The sequence below is a fragment of the Eptatretus burgeri genome, chromosome 15 (assembly GCF_056783735.1).
Source record: "Eptatretus burgeri isolate ZD-2024b chromosome 15, Ebu_testis_v1, whole genome shotgun sequence".
Lineage (NCBI taxonomy): Eukaryota > Metazoa > Chordata > Myxini > Myxiniformes > Myxinidae > Eptatretus > Eptatretus burgeri.
Genome location: NC_140975.1, coordinates 34,401,039 through 34,425,018, shown reverse-complemented (window position 1 = coordinate 34,425,018; position 23,980 = coordinate 34,401,039). Strand labels below are relative to the sequence as shown.

Here is a 23,980-nt window from a genome sequence, read left to right as displayed (position 1 = left end):
CACCCAGAGATTTAAAAAAAAAAAACCTCCACCCAGACACATCTGGAGGCAAACACTGTCTGGGAGTAACCACCACCCAGACACGTCTGGAGACATATACACAGTCCGGACATGTCCGTAGATAACTGCAATCTGGCCACATCTGGAGATAACCACCATCCATAAATAACCACTGTCCAGATATGTCTGGAGATAACCATCGTCTGGACCCATCTGGAGTTAACCATCACCCAGACACATCAGGAGATAGCCACCAATTGGCCATTTCCAGAGATAACCACCGTTCAGAGTATAAAATAATGTGTGAATACAACTCTGAACATTTATAAGCATTACAGCTGAAATGCAATCACCTCTAAAATCTCTTCACCTGAGCCGAATTTTAAATTTTGAAAAACAGAATTGACCTTTGCAGCAGTTATGACTGCTAAAAAAAAAAGTATTCATTTTTACAATTTGCACATTGTTTGACATTCTGGGTGTCTTGGGGCGATCGTTGTTATTAGCGATCGGTAATCACTTGCCAAGCCAGCACAGTCATATTAAACACCGTCCAGAGATGACGGTGTTTGGGGCTCCTGGGTTTCGCATGTGTGGAGATGAAATAAAGCCACAAACACTCTGAGACACACAGAATGTCAAGCAATGTCCGAATTGGACAAATTAACCCTTTTTAGCAGTCTCAACTGCTGCTGAGGTCAATTAAGAAGTATAAATTTTGAAATTCCACTCGGTTTAAGACCCTTGAGATTATCGCATTTGTGGAAATTAAATAAAGCCATGAACACTGGCGTCTCCCAGCGTTTATAATCATTGTGATGTATCTAGTGATTCGTAGGTATGAAGGTGAGGCATCCAATGATATGAGTGAGGAAAGTGAAAAAAAAATGATGAGTGCTTTATCATTACAAAACTATTGCGGCCTGTTCCAAGTCAAGGTATTGTTGAGCAGGCTGAACAAAATGGCAAATTAAGATCCCAGCAAGCTGGCAGCGGGCTGACTCAGGAGTTGACGAAGGATGACACTTTGATAATGGATAATTAAATAAGCCTGTTAATTATCTTCAAAAGGGGTGTTTAAATTAACCCAAACACCCAATTTTCAGTCATGCACTACCTTGGATTGGAGTTACAATCTACCTATACACTACCTATGCATGCAGAGTTTGGGGCTGCTGGGTTTCATGGTTTTGGAGTTATGGAGGAGACAGACTGATTGACTCACACACACTGACATTTTATATACATATATATATATATATATATATATATATATATATATATATATATATATATATATAATCTCCACCAGTCTGTCTGTCTGTTTGTCTGTCTGTCTGTCTGTATGTCTGTCCGTCCGTTTGGGGAGGAGTTTCCCAGTTCGGGGAGGGGCTTCAATATCAAATTGCCACCATTTTGTTTCCTCCATGCTGCCTCTTTTGTAAGACTTGCACTTTCTTACTCTATCACAGCTTTATCTTAACTCTAATTTGATATCTGATTTCATTTTTCATGGGTGCTAAGATGGTTTAAGACCTGCTTTAAGACCTGGTTGGAGAAAATTGGAGAGAATTCACATTTTTAGACAAAAATGCATTTAAGTGAAATTAAGGCCTGTAATATAAAGTCCATTCAGAGTTCCTCGCGGCGTTATTTTAACTCTAATTCACCATCTGATTTCATTTTTTTTTTGTTGTCGCTAAGATGGTTTAAGATTCGGATTCAGCAAACGGTGAGAAAATCGAACGAATATTGGTGTTTTAAAACAAAAATTCATCTCTTGGTAATAGCCATTTTGAATGTACCTGGTCACATGCGATGTGAGGAGTGGGTGGTGAGGGGGAGTAGAAGAGGAGGGTTAGGGCTCTATGTGAAGGAAAACTGAAGTTATGGACTGAACTGTCGTCTCATTATATTTTTTCATGTTCCCAGCATAACAATAATATGGAATAGGCAAAGCCGAGAAGCAAACGTAGAATTCTTCTTGCATTCGATGCTGCAATTTCCAGTTACTTCGGCCTGGATTCGGGATCAGCGATCAAATAATGTAAATCACGATTAAAAATTATTTTTTGATGATGCGGGAGATATCTTTATTAAAATCAATGGAGTAAATATACACCATGTCTGATATTTGGGTCTTTCATGTCTCTGACGATGCCTTTATCTCCCGGGACGCATCATTCCCCATGACAAAAACCGGAAGCAAAAAAAAAACCGGAAGCAAAGGGGTCATAGCCGACCACACGGATTCCAAATTGCCAGGGTATTGTGTTGTTGTTGTTGTTTCCTATTCTCTCATGTGCACGCGTTGAGTATGAAGCTCACTACGTTCGCGATAAAGAGTTCATTTCACGGGAGTAATAATGCTTTTCCAACTTGTAATCAACAATACTTCGATTGTAATCTTTGTACGCAATAAATTGTAAATGTGGACTAACGAAGAAATCTGATGTTGATTAATAACGTTTGTTAATTTTTAATTTGTGAAGTGAAGTGTATTCGATGCTTTCAAGTTTAAAAATGAACTACAGAAGTAAGTCAGTCAAGGCAGGTTCTCCCACCTCCCAAGTCAATCAAGTCAAGACAGAAGTAAGTCATTCGACACCCTCTCCCACCCTTCACAACTTACCTCCCATCTCTACCCTGTGCGTCATCTTCTGCCCTCCATCCTCTCTCCTGTGCACGATCCTTTCCCCTTCCCCCCTCTCGTGAGTGAAGCATCACGAATGGAGAGGGGCTGTCCGAATGTCATACATATCTCTGCCCGTGGGTTTCCCACAGGTGCCCTACTAGTTACAGATTGCATTTATTGTCCCAATGATAGTAATTAAACTCCAACCATTCAACAAGACCAATAATAATTTTGACTTCCAGGTTACTGTATATCCTTGAGCCTCATCCACACCCTATGGAAAATGCTTCCTTGCAGCAATGAAAATCATGAGAGTTTTAGCCATGAAATTTGTCAATGCAGAAAAATAACAATTTGTGGAGCAATCCATCTGTTGACTGGCTTTACTGAGAGTTCAGAGTGAATGAAAGGGGTTCCAAAAGTTCTCAGCCGAGCATGGACGATAATCCGATAACTTTTTGAACTCCCTTTATACTGAACTCTTGAGTTGGTGGTGTCCTCAATTTACTTCCTTTGCACATTCACAGCACTTTTGCGGAAGGTCATGAGCATTTCAATAAGGAAGACTTTTCTGGGTTAAGAGGGATGGAATCCATGACATTAGAATATTGATCGTGTTCAGGTTTACTGGCAATGGGCTCCCTATAAAATGCGATTCCAAGAAGATTGCGGAGTTTTATGAAGCATTAAACAGAAGGGGATGTATTTTTGTGGTGGGATGAACACAATTTACAATGCTCAAGGTGGCTTTTTTAAAGACGAGGAAATGGATATTTTTAGGAGGAAAGCCTAGACAGTTGGAGTGGTCTTGACTCCCCTGCAGAATGGCTGATTCAGCATTAAATTGGGCTGGCAGGATGGCTTAAAGGTACACACTCGCCTCGAAGGGTTCGAATGTCGACCCAGCTATAAATCTGTCATCCCGGTGGTTCATCAATGTGTGTGCCATCCCTTGGATGGACGTTAAACTGGATGTCTCATCTGCCGGAATCCCCTCCTCTCCCCCTCCCCACTCTTCCCTCCCATCACTCCCCCACCCTCTCTTCCCTCTCCCATCCTTAAGCATTAGTTGGTTGACGCTGAAGATCCCACAATGTCCTTTGTGAAGAGTAGGTGAGCCATCGCCGGCATACTGAACGAATTCCAAATTCCTGCCCTTACCAGCAGATAACAGTGGCACAGCTGCACCCTGAGCCAATGATGCTACCCCGCAGCTTGGTACTGTATATTAAAGAAGAAGCATTCAATTGTATAGATATTTTCAATGTACCTGAAGGTGATCTGAAAGGTGTGCATGAAAGTAGTGATCTATGTTCACCTTGTGATCGATTACATGAGCTTGCAGGATAGCCTCAATGGATGCACACTTGCCTCTGAGTTCTTTAGCCAGGGTTCAAATCTCGACCCAAAATCTCGACCCAGCAATAAACTGGCACCCTGGCCTCGGCCATCTTGTTCGCATTAGGTGACTCAAAATGACGTATTCCACCCAAGAATACTCGGTGTGCATGTCCAGAAACCCCTACAAATGTTAGTGTTCGGGGCACCATAAACTATATTGTGTGCGTGATAAAAGGATTGTTCCCTAAAATGGTTCACAAAACTTCTAATAGAAGCTGAAAATACATGGGAAAGTACCGAAGAGAAAGGCCTGTGTCTTTTTCTCTGCACAACGAAAGACATGGATAACTTTTTCAGCTTGCCGAACAGTGATCTGCCCGCACTGAAAACTCTCAACCATGTGGGCCAGTGCAAGACCCGAGTGGACGGTCATGTGTGACGCAAACCCACGATGCATCGCTTCCAGTGAATGGACTTTGTCCCTCCTACGAACATGGCAGGTATGGTGATTTATTTAATGAACGTCTGCAATTGGAAAGATGTAAGCCTGGTGTTGCCTTCTTGGATAGGATGGCTGGCTTAGGAGCTTAGGGTCCTGAGTTTGAGTCTGGTTGATTGCTGAATTAACACTAGGTGGGGTTGACTCAGCTTGTCATCCTTCCGAGGTTGACAAAATGAGCACCAGTGCACTTGTAGAGGGGCATAGCAACAGCGCCACAGCTGCACTTCCAAGAAATGATAGTTACCTGGCAGCCAAGCTGCCATACTCAAGAACGGATTGGAGAGATGATTCTGTGTGTTGTTACCAAGGAACAGTAACCAAGTCTTCGGCAAAGGATATCTTGATGACATAAAAATACATAAAGCTTGTTCCAGATATATTTACGTGTATCAGGTAGTCTTCCTTGAGGAAGACACCAAATCTGGTTTGGGTGCTTCTGAACACGGATGGGAAGGACATATATGTGACTTGTGAATGTACAATGTACAGGGTAAGTTTAAATAAAGTGATGATTTTAATGTTAAATATGTTGGGAGAGGAGGGTGGGGGTGCGAGCTATGGGAGCAGTGAGGGCTGTGATAAAGAAACAGCATTGTTTGTATGGGGCTGGGGCCACAAGAGAAATTATATTAGATTTTTGCATCTATTGCTAAAAGGAGAAGTGCCCATGCACGTGTGCGTGTGCATGTGTGTGTGTGTGTCGTTGATTGGTATCTACATGTGCGAGTTTCAGAATGTGGAATGGAGTCCTCCCAGGGCAGGCTCAAAGCATCCACCTTCATTTCAGTAAGGGGTCACGATTCATGGACCAAGCTGTGAAGTTTTCTCTTCTCAAAGTTTTGTGCCGAGGGTTCTCTTCGGGATCATCGCTGATCCCCGGACAACCTCCAACTGTAGTTCGTTTGTAATAATATTCCCAGGGATGGTTTTTGGCTCACCTTTAAAGTAATTTCGGGGAGCTTATGTGATGGCACGTCATTTGTCCGTCCGTCCGTCCATCCACAAATACTTGCCACTTCTTTGCAGAAACGACACATACGATTTCAATGAAATTTGACCACAACCTTCATCACAAGTGATGGCATTTTAAAAAAAAACGGAGTCTGAAGGGGTCTACAGAGGGAGTTTACAGGGGGGGTGGGTCCCCCCCCAAAGGTATTTGCTTTCTTCTCAAACAATACGCAAAATTCCAATGAAACTTCACGACAACCTTCATCACCCATCACGTACCAAAGTTTGTTCATGACATTAGAAAAATCTTGCTCGAAGGGAACTTCAGGGGGGTTCCCCCAAAATATGTATTTGCTTTCTTCTCCAAAACTACACATACAATTCCGATGAAACTTGACCACCATCTTCACCACCCGTGATGTACTAAAGTTTGTTCACGACATTAAAAAAAAAATTGGGGTCTAGGAGGGTCGATGGGGTGAGGAGGGTTGCTCCCCAAAATATTCGTTTGCTTTCTTCTCAGAAACTACACACGCAATTCTGATGAAACTTGATAACCATCTTCCCCACCCGTGATGTACCAAAGTTTGTTCACGACATTAAAGAAAATTGGGGTCGAAGGGGTTCTACAGGGGGGTTTCTGCCCCAAAATATGTATTTTCTCTCCTTTCTGAAACCACACACACAATTTCGATGAAACTAGACCACAACCTTTATCACCTGTGATGTACCAAATTTTGCTCATGACATTAAAAAAAACAAACATCCATCGGTATTTACTTTCTTCTCCGTTATATATTTTGTGGGTTCATCCATGCCTACCAGTGGTTGCCTGGTTATTTTATCCAGCTGCTACCAGGTGAGCGCCCAGGGGTATTACCCCTATGTTTTATATTTCTGTGATGTTCTTTGTCATCATTCCTGAAGGTCCAGGTATCACTGGTACAACTTTGGCATTCTTCAGCTTCCAGGATCTTCTCACTTCATTCTTGAGATATTGGTGTTTAATCATTTTCTTGATTCCTGCCTCGTTTAGTCCTAAATTACTGGTATTAACACCTCAATCAGCAATGCCTTGTTCTCTGTGTTTTTTTTTTGTACCTAAGTATAATATCTCGTTGCAACGCATTGTTATCGATGTTCACGCTCGATGGGACCATCAGGTCGTATGTGAGCGGTCGGAACTTACATCTTTTCAGTGATTAGTTTTGGTTCATGTTCCCACAAATTTTCTGAAACTAGGATATCAAAGTTTTTGCAGATGTACCAGCGGATTACTTTACAAACTCTATTGTGACGTTGTGTGAACAGCTGGTCTGACATGAGTGTTTTTTTTATTTTTATTTTTATTTTTTGTGTGTGTGTTTTCGGTCATTAAGCGTAACACATCATTCTCTTTACTAACCCCACCTCTACCCCTCACCTTTCTCTCTCCTGTTTTTTCATCTCTCTCTCTCTCTCTCTCTCTCTCTCTCTCTCTCTCTCTCTCTCTCTCTCTCTCTCTCTCTCTCTCTCTCTCTCTCTCTCTCTGTCTGTTGGATGGTCGCTAGACTACCATTATTCTCAGGTTTTCTGTCTGTCTGTATGTATGTAATGGACAGCTCTGGAGGCCAGAGGAGTCAACCGATTTTGATGAAGCTTGACTGGTAGGTTCATACCAGGATATAGTTGTATGCTTTTGAGCACCGTTGCTATGGACGGCACCGTTGCCTAGCAACGGGACTTTGAAATTTTTGAAAAATCCTAAAAAAAAAAAATTGAAAATCAAAAATCTGCTTCTGCACTTTTATTTCGCACTATAATCAACCTCTTTGTCAAAATATTTCAGCCCGATCCATCAAAAACTATGACTAGTATGCAATTATATTACTATATGCTTTCACCCCAACGTTCGCGTTGGGATTACCTAACGTAGGGTTTGGGAATGGAACACAACGAACAGCAAAAATGCCATCTGATGTGTTCTCTTATCTACATATTTCAAATTCGCCTAAGTCGAGCGACCACCCATGTCGCCTACTGGCTTGTCCGTCTCTCTCTCTCTCTCTCTCTCTCTCTCTCTCTCTCTCTCTCTCTCTCTCTCTCTCTCTCTCTCTCTCTCTCTCTCTCTCTCTCTCTCTCTCTCTCTCTCTCTCTCTCTCTCTCTCTCTCTCTCTCTCTCTCTCTCTCTCTCTCTCTCTCTCTCTCTCTCTCTCTCTCTCTCTCTCTCTCTCTCTCTCTCTCTCTCTCTCTCTCTCTCTCTCTCTCTCTCTCTCTCTCTCTCTCTCTCTCTCTCTCTCTCTCTCTGTCTCTCTCTCTCTCTCTCTCTCTCTCTCTCTCTCTCTCTCTCTCTCTCTCTCTCTCTCTCTCTCTCTCTCTCTCTCTCTCTCTCTCTCTCTCTCTCTCTCTCTCTCTCTCTCTCTCTCTCTCTCTCTCTCTCTCTCTTTCCCCCCCCTCTCTCTGTCTGTCTGTTTGGCTGTCTGTCTGTTGGGTGGTCGCTAGACAACCGTTATTCTCAGGTTTTCCGTCTGTCTGTATGTATGTAGTGGACAGTTCTGGAAGCCAGAGGAGTCAACCGATTTTGATGAAACTTGACTGGTAGGTTCATACCAGGATCCAGTTATATGCTTTTGAGCACCGTTGCTATGGACGCCACCGTTGTGTCGCAACGGGACTTTGAAATTTTTGAAAAATCAAAAAAAAAAATCGAAAATCAAAAATCTGCTTCTGAGCTTTTATTTCGCACTATAATCAACCTCTTTGTCAAAAATTTTCAGTCCGATCCGTCAAAAACTGTATGACTAGTATGCAATTATATTACTATATGCTTTCACCCCAACGTTCGGGTTGGGATTCCCTAACGTAGGGTTTGGGAATGGAACACAACGAACGGCAAAAATGCCATCTGATGTGTTCTCTTATCTACATCTATCTTTAATTCCAGCAGTGTGTGTGTGTGTGTGTGTGTGTGTGTGTGTGTGTGTGTGTGTGTGTGTGTGTGTGTGTGTGTGTGTGTGTGTGTGTGTGTGTGTGTGTGTGGGTGTGTGTGTGTGTGTGTGTGTGTGTGTGTGTGTGTGTGTGTGTGTGTGACCGCTGTTTATCGACAACCACAGGTGCGATCTAATTGAAACTTGCCAGATATATTGCTGGGGACCTGAGGATGTGCCTTTTCAAGTTTTGATATTAATCGGACAAGTGCTTCCCAAGTTATGGCCATTTAGTTACCAAACCAATGACAAGACACGTTATTGCGTGGGCGTGGCCGACGGGGAAGGGAAGCTCAGCCGCGTTCCCCATTACGGGTTACAACGTACGGGCTTCCGGATAATGATGACTTCGTGTATTCTAATAATTTCTCGATTTCTTATGCGCATTTATAAATAAACACAATGCCCCAAGTTATGATCGTTTTCACATTAGACGGTGTATAAATTTCGGTAACATCAGAGTGAACTGGTATGCTTCGAACCAGGAAGTAAATTTTAAACACGCAATAACTTACGATAGAAAAATAAGCAAGTAGGTGACAAAAATTTAATTGACTTCGTGAATTCTAATAATTTCTCCATTTTTTATGCGCATTTATAGATAAACACAATGCCCCAATCCAGTCGTCGTTTACGAGAGTGAAGGAACGCGACTGGCCGACGATGACGTCACGGGCCGTGCCGGTTACATGGCAGCGAATGTCATGGCAAGCAAAGACAGGGAGGTAAACTTGATTTTAATTGTGTGTGTGTGTGTGTGTGTGTGTGTGTGTGTATGTGTGTGTGTGTGTGTGTGTGTGTGTGTGTGTGTGTGTGTGTGTGTGTGTGTGTGTGTGTGTGTGTGTGTGTGTGTGTGTGTGTGTGTGTATATATATATATGTGTGTATGTATGTGTGTAAGTTTGGTTGTCGCGAGAGCGAAGGAACGGCCTGTGTGGTTGTCGCGAGAACGCGAGAGCGAAGGAACGGCCTGTGTGGTTGTCGCGAGAACGCGAGAGCGAAGGAACGGCCTGTGTGGTTGTCGCGAGAACGCGAGAGCGAAGGAACGGCCTGTGTGGTTGTCGCGAGAACGCGAGAGCGAAGGAACGGCCTGTGTGGTTGTCGCGAGAACGCGAGAGCGAAGGAACGGCCTGTGTTGTTGTCGTTTCTGGCTCGCGGTTTGAAAGTTTTTTTTTTTTTTTGCACGTACGGCCACGCACCGACGGGCATGCACAAGTATTTCAAATTCGCTTTAGTCTCGCGACCACCCATGTCGCCTACTAGTCTCTCTCTGTCTCTGTCTCTGTCTCTGTCTCTGTCTCTGTCTCTGTCTCTGTCTCTGTCTCTGTCTCTCTCTCTCTCTCTCTCTCTCTCTCTCTCTCTCTCTCTCTCTCTCTCTCTCTCTCTCTCTCTCTCTCTCTCTCTCTCTCTCTCTCTCTCTCTCTCTCTCTCTCTCTCTCTCTCTCTCTCTCTCTTTATATCACTCTATCACCCCCCTCCTCGCACCCCTCTCTCCCATAATATTGCAATGTTTGGTGAGGCATACCTTTCCCCACCTCCCCCCACCCGCCTTCCTCGCTCTTCTCCCCTTCCTAGCTTCCCCTCCCTCCTGCCTCCACTTTCTTCCCTCTCTTCCTCTACCCCTCCCCTCCCTCCTCTCTCACCCCTCCCCCATTCTCACCCCCGTCAGCAAAACAACGGGTTGTATTTGCTTGTGATTAATATTTGTATTCTTTAATTATTTTTTTTTAATACTTTTTTGTCAGCGTTTTGTATGGACTGTATGCTGTCGAGAAGGGGGGAAGTTCCAGCGATGAGTTCAGACACCAGTTCCACAGACACCAGCGATGAGTTCAGTTACCAAGCAGCGAGCTAGCACTTGCCAACCCAGCTGTTCCTTATCAACGGTTTCCGATGCAGTGATTAAGCCACTTGGCGAGCACTCTACAAGGAACTTGGTAACCAAACACACCCCTGATTCATTGCATGGTGCCGATTATATACATCTTCCATGACTTCTTTCAGTCATATCAATGAATTTTTCCAACCGTGGATAAAATTCCTGTGAAAATTCCTGTGTGGGAGGAGGGAGGGGGAAGGGTGGAGGAGGGAGGAGTGGGGTGGGTGGGAGTCCGGGAAGAGGGGCAGGAGAGGGGGTGGGATGAAGGAGGGGAAGGGGTGGGAGGAGGGATCCGGCGTTGCACGGCAACGCGGGTTACCCTGCTAGTTTGGATACAAAACTTAAACTGTTCAGCCTGGCAGAGGTATGTATTCTACCGAGTGTAGTTGTAGTTACCTCCGCCACCGGAAGTGGAAGGAGGTTATGTTTTCACCCCTGTCTGCCTGTTTGTTTGTTTGCAAGATATCTCAAAACATTGTTTACGGATCCAGATGACATTTGGTGGGCAGGTTAGGTGTGTGACAAGGACAAACTAATTAGATTTTTGTGAAGATCTGGATCTGACTACTAGGATTTTTAAAGTGATTCTTCACCGTTGAAAGATAGGGACAAAATGAAACATAGCACCATATCTCAAAAATTTATTGGGCCCGATATGTTCTCGTGGATCAGGCATTGTGTGGCAGCGGTGTGCACTCGACCGAGTGCCCTTCTCGTTTTCATATGTAATGGAAATCAAATAGAGTTTTGATGACTATCAAATTTTAATCATGCCAAATTCTTTGATTTTAAAACTGTTTCAATTCAAGAAAAATTCAGCAAGAGCCTAGTGTATATAGGCCCCGCCCCTAATGTGGCCACCTAAAGAGGTGAACTAAAATGGCAGATGTGGAGTCCAGCTGCATTGCAATACAATTACATCTAATATATTGTAGCACGTGACTGTTTAGCGCACATCAGGTGAGATGATCGAACGGATTGTCATGAACAGAACCAGGTGAGCGTTCATGGGTTGAAATGCAATGTGTGTTCCTCTTCATGTTAAGAATGGACGGTGTAATCAGACAAAGGGAGATGCGTTGTCCCGAGTATTGGACGTTCTGATGTCGTCAAGCGCAAAATCTTCAGTCTCGGGAAATGAGTGTTGATCCGCATCGAGCATCTCCTATTTGTCATGGCCTGGCTCACTTTTTGGAAGAGCCTCACAGGTAATCGCTTTGACGGTGCAAAAGCGTCATAGTGACTCAAACACAAAAAGAGGCAAAAATCAACACTTGCGAACAGATCGCAATTATTGCTGCACGCATCAAATGCCGATCAATCCAGGATGCTCTAGCAGATTTTGCTGCGAATAAATATTTTACGAATCTATTTGCATAGGTAAACGATCAGAGTGAAAGGAAATCAATAGGAATAATTCACCGGAGGCCTAATTCTTAATCAAAATGCACTGGAATCCTCCAGGAGCCTCCATTCCCGAGCGAGTTAGTGCGAGAAACGCTCTGCTCTGAGGCTCTGCTTGTTTGCTTGGGCAGCTGGAAGGACAGTAGGAAAATATAAAGGCAAATTGTGCATGATTACCTGCAAAGTCGTTTTCCAAGCAGTGGATATGTAACTGATACCACCATGCACGAGTCTTTACACCACCTGCAGTACTAACGAGATGTGCACAGACACCACCAAAGGGATCCAACACACATGATGCTTAATGCATTAATGGGATTAAAGAATGAAAGTGATCTTCTTAAATCTCCATAACTACTGCATGATTTTTTTTGACTACTACTACTACTACTACTGCCACCTTATGCGATTGACCAGGAAACATCTTTGGTTCAAGTTTTACATGAGCCACGTCTGGGCACTGGACAGGCCTGACGTCTGACCATTGCTGATTTAGGCTGGAATTTGTAATTTGTTCAGGGTGCCGGAAATATACCACCAACTCTTATTGAATGACAATGTTCTAGTTGAAAGCCAACATGCATTTACAACAGGGTGATCATGTATGACTCAACTCCTTTGGGTGATAGAGGAATGGACAAGAATATTGGATCAAGGAATTGGAGTTGATGTTCTATATCTTGACTTTAAGAAAGCCCCCCCACCCCCATGAAAGTTTACTATGGAATTGAAGGAAAATGTATGTTTGTATTTGTGCCTTCTTGACAGAAAGAGAGCAGAGAGCAATAGTAAATGGTGCAATGTCTGGCTGGTGCATGCTGCAGGGTGACAAGCGGTGTACCGCAAGGTAGTGTACTGGGTCCTGCATTGTTACCCCGCACACATGTAGCGAAAAGTGGGGTTCAGCAATTGATTCATGTCCGTCTGTCTGTCTACAAACGTCACTTTATGATCGAGGAACAACTTATTTTCATTGAATGTTATATTCTCAACATGAATCAGAAAACAAACCTGCCATTTAACAGTACTTTTCTCTGAAGTTGGCCCAATCACGCATTCGCAGAGAGGAGTAAGATAGTTATTTTTGTCTGTCTGCCTGTCTGGCAGTCAAACAAAATTGAAAATCATTCCAAACAGGAAACTTGCTGTTTTTAAGGATGTCATAAAGGACACAAACAACAGGCACAAATAACTCATCTAATGTGTTCGAGTGGAGTAAAAGACACTGCGTCAACGATGGTAAAATAGCGGTAAATTCTGGAATTAATTTCTTTACAATCTTTATTTTATCAAAATTGAATTTATACTTGAACACTGCAGAACACAAATCACCTTCTTATCACTTTCAAGACCCTTCTGTTTAATAGTATTTGGACATATTAAATAAGGGTGGGGTATAAGAATGCTGAATTTCCAAAATGAAAAAAAATTACAATCTTTAAAATATATTTTTTTTAAATTGAAGTATATGCCTGAACCCTATGTGGGATAATGTGTTCTATGAACTCTCTAGTTTGCTGTCTTTATTAATGATCTCCCTGACATGGTGGAAGGAACAGTTCAGATGTTTACAGATGATACAAATCTGTACAGCCCAGCTGAAACCACACAGAAAACTGAAATGCAGTGCTACAAAAGGACTTGGACTGTGTAACTAGATGGTCTGACATATGGCAACTGCCCTTTAACCAAGGTAAATGCAAGGTGGTACACATAGGCAGAAACAACCTCAAACAGGAGTCCACTAGGAATCGAGTTTCAGTAAAGAAAGTCAATCAGGAGAAAGAGTTGGGAGTTCTAGTGGACAGGGAATTTATATTCCACGAACAAGTTGCGGGAGCTGTTAACAAAGGATACCCGAGCTACTTGACATCACAAGTAAGATGTTCAGTCACCTGAACAGGACTTCCTTGCCACTTTTGTTCTCAACATTGGTCAGACCTTTCCTAGAATATGGAAATATCGTCTGGCACTTGCGATTCAAGTCAGATGCAGATAAAGTTGAGAAAGTGTAGAGGAGGACCACTAACCTGGTTCCAGAAATCAAGGAACTTCTCTACCAAGATAGGCTGAGGATCATGAATCTACACTCTCTCTACTACAGAAGGATGAGAGGTGATATGATTATTGTACAACAGATTCCTCATGGGCAGATCAGAATCGATCCCAGTCATTTATTCAAGCGAGCTGGACATACTTCAACTTGTGGTCACTCGAGGAAGTTACTGAAGTAGAGGAGCAGACTAGAAGTCAGGAAGTGCTTTTTTAGCAGTAGAGTGGTGGATGACTGGAACGGTCTTTATTCATGATCTCCCTGACATGATGGAAGGAACAGTCTAACAGGAAGTAGTTGAAGCCAAAGACAACAAATTAATTTCAATGTAAATTAGACAGGCACTGGTGGAATGAGTGCTTCCACCTTCCATAAGCCTGCTCTTCTCAAGCACATGAACAAACTAAAGTTCAGTATTCCAACGATGAAAAGACCTGGGTATTACAGGATCAATGATTATGATGATGATGATGATGATGATGATGACAGCAGCATTTGCTCTCGATCGACCATAACATTGATTACATCGGAGGCTGCCATGTTGTTAAGCGGTGCCGGGTGCTCCATTCTGTTTTGAGCACTTGCTTGCAAGCATCTCTCTAAATATGCTCTGTATTTCTTCATCAAGGATGAATTGAAATCAAGTGAGAAATGGACTTGCACTTCTTGTTCTGCCCATGAAGCTATCTATTATCCTTGCAAATAGTTGCAGGTAACATTAGCAAGGAAGAAGGTAAATAGAAAGAAAACTTTGAAATCTATTTCATGAATCAATACAACATTTGGCTTACCCAAGAAACACAAAGGCCCTGCAGCTTTGGCAACGTTTGCAGTCTAGACATGCATCGACAGAAAGGGAACAAATTACTTCCAGGAGCAAAAGAAACTGCCAAACCAGTGTTGGTATGGTTGGGGGGGGGGGGGTAATATCATTTATCATCAATATTTACCTTCGCAAACTTTGTTGCGAAGGTTATGTTTTGATCGCTGTGTATTTATTTATTTGTGAATATGTGTGCTTGTTTGTTATTCGCATAACTCCAAAAGTATTGAACTGAATCGCAGCAAATTTGGTGGGATGATTGGTTATTATCCGAGGACCATTTCATTATATTTTGGGAGCGATCGGGTCAAAGGTCAAGGTCAAGGTCATGAAAAGGTCAAAATCGTCTTTTTACCATAGCGCGGTCAATTTGTATCCAATTTGCATGCAACTAATGCCAAAATGTTCAGAATTCAATGCCCCATCTTGCGATATGTGACATGACACAATGACGTAATAACCCTTATTAGCGGTTGGGAGTCAAAGGTCAGGGGGGGTCACGACATTGCAAAATGTGCGGTTTTAGTCACAACACGGTCAATTCTTATCCGCTTTGCATGAAACCAACACCAAAATGTTGACTGTTCTGTTCCCCACACTCTAATACCATTTACAAAATTAAGAGTACAAAGGTCAAGGTTGAGGTCATGAAAAGGTCAAAATCGTCATTTTTGCCATAGTGCGGTCGATTTTTTTTTTTTTTTTTTATCCAATTTGCATGCAACCAATGCCAAAATTTTGTGAATTCAATGCCCAATCTTGTGATATACGATATGACACAGGAAATTTAATGTTTTTAAGCCATCATAACACATATGAGATGGCAGATGTGCTATGGGATTAAATACCCTCACAATCAACGGTTTCTGGGGGGGGGGGCAAAATCTACCGTTGGCGAAGGTATGCGCTCTACTGAGTGCCCGTTCTAGTTTGAGGATGGTTTGGTTTGGTTCAGTTTGCTATTTTGTTCCACTAGTCTGCCCGTTGGTCCATTGGACCAAATTTTCATTGCTCTTCAGTGCCTTGTGGCATATCTGCCTGCTTTACTGCAGTCTTTAAAAGTTTTGTTTGATTTCAATTCAATTATATATTGAAACACTGTAGAACTACAAATCCCCTTGTTTACATTTCCAAAAACATTCAGTTTAATAGTACTTAGGTAAAGTTTTATGCTGTCTCGATCAATCAAACTTACCTTTAGCTCAGGTAAGAGATTGTAGCTAGCTGGATTCGAAACAATCTTGGAGCGTGTCACACAGGAGAAGGATTTGGAAAAGGTAATAAACGTGGGGGAAGTGGGGGGGATAGGGCTGCATGAAGACAGCACAGTGCCAGGCAGTTATAGATAAAGCTAGGTTTATTTTTCAGAAGAAAATGATAAGGTGGAGTAATAACGAGATTCAGACAAAAATTGTGGTGCATTGCAATGCAACAACAGGGCTAACTTGGTCCAAAAGATCTGTTTATTTAAATGCATCTTTTTCTCAAAGATGGTCCAAAATCGTCAGTTTCTCCAACAAGAGTTTGCATAAGGTTCAGCTCTGGAGTGTTCCATTTGACCCATCGGCTTCGTATGATTGCCATCGCACCTGTTATTCAAATTTCATGAACAAAGCTAATGTATATCATGCTCGGCAAAGAGTTGAGAAGACCCCTTCCATGTCCTTTTTCTCCAAGACTGCACAGGGTAAGTTGCAAATGTTTCCATATTAATAGCCATACACTTAAAAGATAGGGATAGGGTGGTAAGGTTTGTGGTGGGTATTGTGTGAAGGTTAAGTTATGCCATTTTAAAAATGAGGGGAGTAAAGAGGCTGTGGTGGAGGGAACTACGGTTGAAGATGTTATTGATAGGTCTAGGCAGCAAAATATAATTCATAGTAGTGAGGGTTAAATAATTATCTATATCTATACTGTGTGTGTGTCTCCTCCATATCTCCAAAACCATGAAACCTCGCAGCGTGAAACTTTGCATGCGTACTAAGAGAACTCCAAGGAAGTACATGAGTGAAAATTGGGTGTTTGGGTTAATTAAAACACCCCTTTCGAAGATAATTAACAACCTTATTTAATTATATCCTTCATCAGGCATATCCTCGGCCACCTCCCTCGTTGGGGTCTGACGCCGCCATGTTTTTAGCCTGCTCAACCATGCCTCGACTTGGAACAGGCCTCAATGAATTATTTAATAATAAAGTGCTCAAAATGTTGTTTTATTCACTTTCCTTACTGATATCATCGAATGCCTGATCATCATACCTTCGAATAGCTGTATTTATAATGGTCGAGTTATTGTACACCGCTCCTTCCCAATTCTACATACAGAGATCTATGACATCATCGCCGGGTGCCAAAGGAATGGAGGACTCAGTTTTTTTACTCCCTTTGTTTACTTGTTTGTTTTTCTGGTCGATATCTCAGCCATCCTTTGAGCTCGAAAGCTGAAATTTGGGGACAAAAGTAAGTGTGTGCTTTGGCAAAAAAGTTATTTGTTAGTTTTTTTGGTTAATCAATTAATTGATTCATTACTTTATTATCGATTTATTAATTACTTATTTATTTTATTTCCCATCCTGGCAATATCTCAGGCACCTTTTGAGCTCGGAAGCTGATATTTGGACATGACAGTGACCAAGTGATTTGGCTATAAAGGGAATTTTTGATTTAATGATAAATTAATTAATCGACCAATTATTCATTTTTCAACGAATTACTTAATTTTCAACTTACATATTCAGATGAAACAGTGGTGCTTTAGGTATGCTATTCACCAATTGATTGAGAAATAGATTTTTATTTTTTTTAAACAAATAATTTATTACACAATTAATCAATTATTGTACACCGCTCCTTCCCAATTCCGACTCCATATGCTGCAAGACGGCATCGCCGGCCGTCTGAGGTCCCCCAGCGATGTCGTGCACTGGAGGATTTGTTATTTATTTATTTGGCATGGGGGCATTGCACTTTGTACCTTAACTTTTTCTGTTTTCTGTTTTCACTTTTCACAGTCGCGAAAGGTAGCTTAACACTCAATATTTTATTTTATTTTATTTTATTGTGTATACCTTGTCGAGGCTCGTATGAGAGCTAGCATACAATGCACATCAAGGGGGGCATGAGACAAGAGGGGCGGGAATGGGAAGGACAAAACAATGTGGAACAGAGACATTAGGAGATCTGTGGAAGGGAGAGGGATGGGGTGGGGAACATGGGGAATACAAGATAGACATTACAGGGACTTTCAGGAAGGAAAGCAGGGAATTTGAAGGAGGTGGGCTTGGGTGGATTAACGGGGGTAGAAAAGATCGAGGATTTGGATGGGGGGTGATAAGAGGTGGTGGTGAACAGCTGTTTTGAAGGCCTGGATGGAAGAATGGGATTGAATAGAGTGGGGGATTTTATTCAAAAGGTGGGGAAAAAAGAGGAATGAAAGAGTGAAGGTGAGCAGCGATTCGTGATTTTGGTAGTTTTAACAGAAGGGGGTTGTTAGCGGACCTTGAGCGCCCTGCGGAAATATGGCGGGGACAAATCGCAGAGAGCGGGGGGGGGGGGTCGAGACTGGAGAGGAGATGGTGGAAGACAGAAAGACCACCGACTTGTCTGCGGTGAGAGAGTGAGAGGCCCAAAGACTCAGCCTCATTGCGGGAGATGCCAATGATCCAAAATGCCTTGGCTTCCACAGTGTGAAGCCGAGAAAGGTGGGAGGCAGGAGCACCAGCCCAGAGAGGAGAGCAGTACTCCATCAGGCTGCGGACGAAAGCTTTGTAAGTGGTCAGGAGCTCAGGTGGGCCGAGGAAGGACTTTGCACGATGGAGGATTCCCAGTCGGCGACTGGCTGTGGGGGCCAGGTTTGAAATGTGGCTTTCCCTGGAAAGATCATGGTAGATAGTGAGACCCAGAAGCTTGAAAGAAAGGACTTCTTCCAGAGGATTTTTGAGAAAGTGTTTTGGAGGGTTTTCTGAACGGTCCTTTCGGAGAGACATAGGGAGAGTGTGAGATTTGTCCGGATTGAAATACATGTTCCACATGTTGGACCAGTTTGTGATTTTACCCAGATCTGCATTGAGCGAAGAAGCTGCTGCATGCCGGTCTGAGGGATGACAGATGGTACGGCAGAGGGTGGAGTCATCAGCAAAGAGATAAAGAGGATTTTCCAGAGAGTTGAAGAGATCATTGCTGAAAACCAGAAAAATAACAGGGCCCAGAACGCTACCTTTAGGAACTCCAGCCTGGACAGGAAGAAGGGATGAAAGAACTCCATTTGGGGCCACACGTTGACTGCGACAGGAGAGGAAGTCTGTGAGCCATGAGTGGAGATGGCCTTGGATACTATAGGAAGAGTTTGGTGAGCAGGGCAAGGTGCTCGACCGTGTCAAAAGCACACGATATGTCAAGGGATATGGCTCTAATTTCATGTCCGGCATTGAGGGCCTCCATCCATTGTTGGGAGAGCAGAAGCAGCATATCCAGGGTAGAGTGACCTGATCTGAAACCAAATTAATGACTGGAAATCAGACCATTGGAGAGAAGGAAGAATTTAATGTCTGAAGCGATGATGGATTCAATAACCTTGCTGATGATTGGGAGAAGGCTGATTGGTCTATAGTTGCAGGGATCTGTTTTTGCACCTTTTTATGCAGGGCGGTAATGTTTGCTGATTTCCAAGTGGATGGCAGATGACCTTCAACAAATGAGAGGGTGAATAGAACAGAGAGAGGGTGAGCAAGAGCATAGGAGCAGGTTTTTAGGACACATAGGGCTGATGCCGTCTGGACCGGTTGCAGAATCTAAGTTGAGGTTTGACAGCAAGCTCTTCACCTTGGCAGGAGAAAAGGACACAGAGTCCAGGGACAGTTAGGTGTGACTGGGTAAGGTAGGCAGAGAAAGCGATTGGTTTTGGACACAACATTTTGATGCAAACACTGAGGTTAGGCATTCAGCCTTTTCACGTGTGGTATCAGCAGTGTGGCCATTTGAGGTAAGGGAGTGGATGGAGGGGGAACATACACCAGAAACAGATATCATGAGACACCACCAGGATTTGGAGGAGGGAGAGACGTTTGAAAGTTCATACTTGAGCTGAGAAAGATGTTGTTTTCTGGCTCTCCTGAGGGTACATACACACTTGTTCCGAGCTTTATGGAAAGAACTGAGATTACCCTCAGTTGGGTTTGCTTTCCATGAAGCAAAGGCAAGTTGTTTCAGGAAAACTGCCTCACCACAAGCTTCAGTGAACCATGGGTGGGAGGAAGGGTAGGACAACTAAAGACGATAGGGGATAAATCTGTGCATGAGGGAGAGCAAGTTTCTTTGAAAGAATTCCCAGGATGAGTTGATGTTGGAGAAAGTAGTGATAGGAGACCAGTCTATAAGTTTGATGGCTGCTTGGAGACCCTGCCAGTCGGCTTGAGTGAAATGCCAGACTCGACGGCGGTGAGGTGGTTCTCTGATAATAGCCAGAGAGATGTCCACCTTGACAAGGACGTAGTCAGAAGAACCGATTGGAGCAGAGAAAGAGCAGCAGATATTTTCAGGGAAATTTGTCAAAATCAGATCCAGAAGAGATGGAGTACCATTGTTTGAGAACCGGGTCAGGAAATTTACCGATTGAGTCAGTCCCAATGAGTCGCAGAAAGCTTTTGCTGAAGTGCCATGACAGGTGAGAGAGGTACCCATACCTGGTCAACTGTCATGATGACAATTGAAGTCACCACATATGAGGAAGAGAGAGTTTGGATGAGAAGATAGAAGTTGGTCCATGTTTTCGGAAAGTGAGGTGAAGATGGAGTCATCACTGTTTGTTGGACAGTACAGAACACACATAAACAGGAGGTGGGAGTGGAGGGGAAGCCAGAGCCAGAGGTATTCCTGGGGGTGTGGGGGAGTGAGGGCAGTCCATGGAGAGTGAGGAATAGTCTTTGAAGAGAGCAACTCCTTCACCAGGACAAGGCTCAGGTCTGTCATACCGGAGGAGGGAGTAACCAGGGAGAGATACTTGGGAGTCAGAGACGTCTTGAGGGAGGAAAGTTTCTGTTAGGCAGATTATGTCTGGTTTGTCAGTGGCAACCTGTATGGAAAGATGTGAAAGGTTTGAGCGAAGGCCCCGGATATTTGAGGTCTACACTGTTAATGAAGTGGGAGGGGAGGAGGCTTTGGGTGCAGGGGGTGGGAGGGGAGGGGGAAGGGAGGACAAGGGACGAGGGGCAGAGGTAAGGAGGGTTGTTGAAAGAGTGTGGGGGATTGCAGAATAGCTAGGGGAGGGGCCGAATGAGGAGGAGAAATGGCTCTGTGGTGCTGGGGGAGAGGGGGGTCAAGAGAGTGGGAAGAAGGCAGTTGAGGATTTGAGGAGATGGACGTGATGAGATGAGAGGGGGGCAACTTTGAGAAGTGTGAGTGAGGGGTGTGAATGGTGAGAGAAGGGTGAGTGGGGAGAGTTGAGGGAGAAAGGTGAGGGGGAGTTTTTGAGAGAGGTGAGAGGGAGGCTTGGAGGGAGAAGAGTGTGATGGTTGCTTTGAGAGTGAGGGGTGAGAGGGGTGAGTTGGCACTGAAGTTGGAAAAAAAGAATGGTTGATGGAAAGCGAACATTCACTGCAAACTGGGTTTTTTTAAGTTTTAGGTCAGAGATGCGATTAAACACATTTCTTGAGGGATGCAATGAAGGTGAATTCAGAGAAGGGAGAGAAGAAACGCTGTAACAGTTGGATTTTTTTTAGGCAAGGTATGAAGGAAAGGTCGAATTGAGAGCAGTCTGTTTAAATAGTAGAAGAGTAGTGCATTCTGATACAGTAAAGAGTACCACATGTGAAAGAGGAAGATGAAGCATTCAAAGAGATCGTTTTTATTATTATTATTATTATTATTATTATTATTATTATTATTATTATTATTGTTTGAGAGAGTTTTCATCAGATTAGGTCATGAAGTGTAGTAGAAAAGATTGTGAGGTGAATGGTGAAATTGGATCGATAAACGCAGGGGGTGGAAACAGATCACGTGGCTGTGGGAGGTGTATAGTCAAAAGTGAATTTATTTATTTTAAATATGGATTGCGTAACATTCGTAAAAGGGAAGATTGAAGTAAAATTGTGGAAGTGTGTGGTGAATTTGGAACGGTAAACGTAGTGTGAAGCTGCTGGGTCAATGAAAAGTACCAGGAAGAGTCGAGAGACACGTGGTTACAGGTGTATAGATCGAAAGGATACAAGGAAGATTATTGAATTTTGATGGATTTTTGAAGAACAGGTACGATTCGGGAATGGAAGGTTGTCGGAAGAAATCGTGAATAAAATGGTGAGAGAAGGTCAGCTCTCAGCTCAGTCAAATAAAGATGGTGTGCCGGCATGAGGAAGAAGAGGAAGAAGAGGAAGAAGAGGAAGAAGAGGAAGAAGAGGAAGAAGAGGAGGAAGAGGAAGAAGAAGAAGAAGAAGAAGAAGAAGAAGGATCGGGACTCAGGAGTATGCAAGGAGAAAGGTAGTGTTTTGTTTTGTTTTGCTTTTTTGTTTTGTTTTGTTTTGCTTTTTTTGTTTTTGATTTAAGACAAGAAACAGAGTGTTTTGTTGGGAGCGATGGGGTAGGTTGGGAAAGTGGGTAAGATAGGAATTGAAGGTAATGGGGAGAAAATACAAATAAACACGATCGTACACCAAGGGGAAGGATGGGTAGGCCTAAAGCAACCCGTTAAGACAAGGTCGACAAAAACTCACAAAATAGCACGATTTTTGAAATAAAACCGAACTAGGAGCACACAGTAACATGCAGGTGAGAAAATAAACAGTTAAAACGGGACAGATAACGACCAGAAACTTAACTTTGAGATCGTCAGCAGAGAGCCCTGAAGGAGACCTGGTGTCATCGCTCCAAACCCAGAACTGGAAGTCAATTTGCCCCAAGGTTTGTGAAAATCGGGTGTTTTTTACATTTTTGCGTCGTATTGTGGATTTATATACAGTATGAAGCAACATGAGCTGAGGAGCTTTCATATGCTTCCAATCGGCTTCATGACTTTGTCTAAAGTTTTATTCGATTTCTGTTTTCACTTTTGGTGTTTGCTAATGTAGGTTCAAACTCTACGAAAACGATTTCCATGAAAATCCGTTGAAAGTTGATGAATTGAGATCGTGTAGCAATTTTGGAGGGGGAATGTGAGGTTTCTCGAATGTTTTAGGCGGCCTCATGGCCTTGCTTAACTCCAATTTGATTTATATTTTCACTTTTTTATAGATGCTGACAGATTCAGAGTTGAATGCAACAAATTTTGTGAAAATCCGACCAAAAACGCCTTTTTCATCAGGTAAATTCATTATATTTCAAATAACTGAGATAGGCCTTAAAGAAAAATAAATAATGACCGTTTTTACAGCCATTTTTCCCTGCTGTGCAGGGGTTTGGCTTTTTTTTTCTTGAGGCAATGTTTTATGGCCGGATGCCCTTCCTGACGCCAACCCTGGTCGCCTCTTACGACACATAGGGATATGGTACACCTATTCTAACCGGGGCATACACCGGGACGAGTACACTGGTACTCATTTCGCCGACCTCGGAAGGATGACAGGCTGAGTCAACCCCCTGGTGTTAATTCAGCAGCCAACGGGGCTTGAACTCAGGATCCTGGGATCCCAAGCCGCCACCCTAACCACTAAGCCAACACCAGGCTTAGTGGTCTCTCTCTCCATATCTCTCCTTAAAGGAACACTATAATTATTTTTTTGCATTTACTGCTTGACCTTGTGTCCTGTCCCCCAGAGGAACTGCTTATCCATCAAGTCTGCCAGATCTGTGTATATTTTCGGAGGTTTTGTGAGTTGCCTTGCAAGGAATTGAAGCAAATTTGGTAAAAAAAAAAAACAAAAAAAAAACGGACGTTTTATAATAAGGTTATAAAGTTTGCGTGGACCGCAAACCAATGTACCATGTGACGGGTGGCGGATTATCTGCAATGTTTATTTCACGGGTGATTAAACTTCGCGATGTCTCCAGGGTTGTTCTACATTAAACAGCAAATATATTGTGGATAAAGTTATTATTTGAACGAATTCATTTAATTTATTTAACTGCTGTGGGCGTGGTGAAGATCCGCTTTAAAGTTGAAGGGATCCTATATGGTATTCAGTCACAGCTTGGCCAGCCCTTCCTTATCAACCATTTAATTTATTTAACTGCTGTGGGCGTGGTGAAGATCGGCTTTAAAGTTAAAGGGATCCTATATGGTATTCAGTCACAGCTTGGCCAGCCATTCTTTATTAACCATTTAATTGAAGTGCTTACTTGAGTGCTTAAGCCACTTGCCAAGAGCCCAACAATCGATCGCGGTACAGTTCGTGTCCCGATCAGCATGTACAGTCGGCATTTGCTACAAGGTAGAGGTACATGATTTACAAAGTTTAAATGGTTTCTGTTTTTGAATTTCAAAGCAAAATATATTTGA

General features: G+C 43.0%; 1 long non-coding RNA gene across 1 annotated transcript in view; it reads left to right on the top strand.

The window, feature by feature from the left end:
• Positions 1-8,904: 8,904 nt before the first annotated feature.
• Positions 8,905-23,980, top strand: part of LOC147011902 (uncharacterized) — a 38,064-nt gene continuing 22,988 nt past the window's right edge. Inside the window, exons 1-3 of the long non-coding RNA XR_015051836.1 lie at positions 8,905-9,120; positions 10,140-10,331; positions 12,446-12,524. This is a non-coding gene — a long non-coding RNA (uncharacterized LOC147011902). The remainder of the gene's footprint in view (positions 9,121-10,139; positions 10,332-12,445; positions 12,525-23,980) is intronic.